The 897-nt window shown below is 48.9% G+C and overlaps 1 long non-coding RNA gene across 1 annotated transcript in view; it reads right to left on the reverse strand.

The window, feature by feature from the left end:
• LOC109294808 overlaps positions 1–897 on the reverse strand; it is a 6583-nt gene that overhangs the window by 4086 nt on the left and 1600 nt on the right. The gene's annotated exons all lie outside the window — the stretch shown is intronic.

An 897-nucleotide genomic window follows, 5' to 3' on the forward strand; every position in this document is an offset into this window, starting at 1 on the left:
CCCCCCCCCCCCCCAACTCCCTCCAGAGATGTCGCTGAACATCTGTTCACTGGGAACAACACGTCCCTTGCATGATTTGAGCAAGTGACCTACTGGCAAAGCCCCGGCAGCTCATTAGCAATGCCCTGCTCCAGGTGGATGTTTAGGTCTTTATACAAATTATTGGCAAAGATGCAGCTTAGCGCATGGATTCATTTCCACCAACGGCCTATAAAGCCGTGCAAAACCTGGACCTGTAATACTGATACTAGGAACGGACGCTGCGTGTGTCCCGGGACCAGTTGTGCCTGCGTTTGTCCTAGAACAGAAACAACTTGGGATTTGTATGTATGCGCATCGTCCTTCCAGTCCGGGTTTGGCAAGCGGCTGAATGCACTGATGCTTCTCCACTATCAATTCAGAGATGCAATCCCAGGACAGCCCGACACGTTTTGTGACAGACAGACATTTCAATGATTATACTTTGCTCTGGGAGAAAAGGTTCTCTCCCAGGATAAATGCAGTGCCTGTTTGTAGCCTATTAAAAGTTTCTGCATTACCCTGCAGCTGGGGCTGGGCTGGACAACTTACTCCTCCAGGTAGCCCAGAAATATTGCTACAGAGAATGGCCAGCCTTAACCCCCAGACTAACTCCTTCCAGTAAGGGCAGGGTGGGGAGGTAATGTTACTATAAACCACAGGAGTTTTGTTTTCCCCCATTTTGTGTTTGAGTTCCCGCCTTTGTGCAGTCCAGTATGCATATGCATTTGCCTAAAATGCAGCCATATGTCCTTCCTTATTCTGAATAAATAGAAGACTATGTAGACTGAGGTTTCTCTTTAAATGACTGATCTCAGCTCCTCACCCATCACATGACTTCACAGTCAACTGCCAAACTGACACCCCCCCCCCCCCCCC

Source organism: Gavialis gangeticus, unplaced genomic scaffold, assembly GCF_001723915.1.
Source record: "Gavialis gangeticus isolate Ggan-Ray unplaced genomic scaffold, GavGan_comp1, whole genome shotgun sequence".
NCBI classification, from domain to species: domain Eukaryota; kingdom Metazoa; phylum Chordata; order Crocodylia; family Gavialidae; genus Gavialis; species Gavialis gangeticus.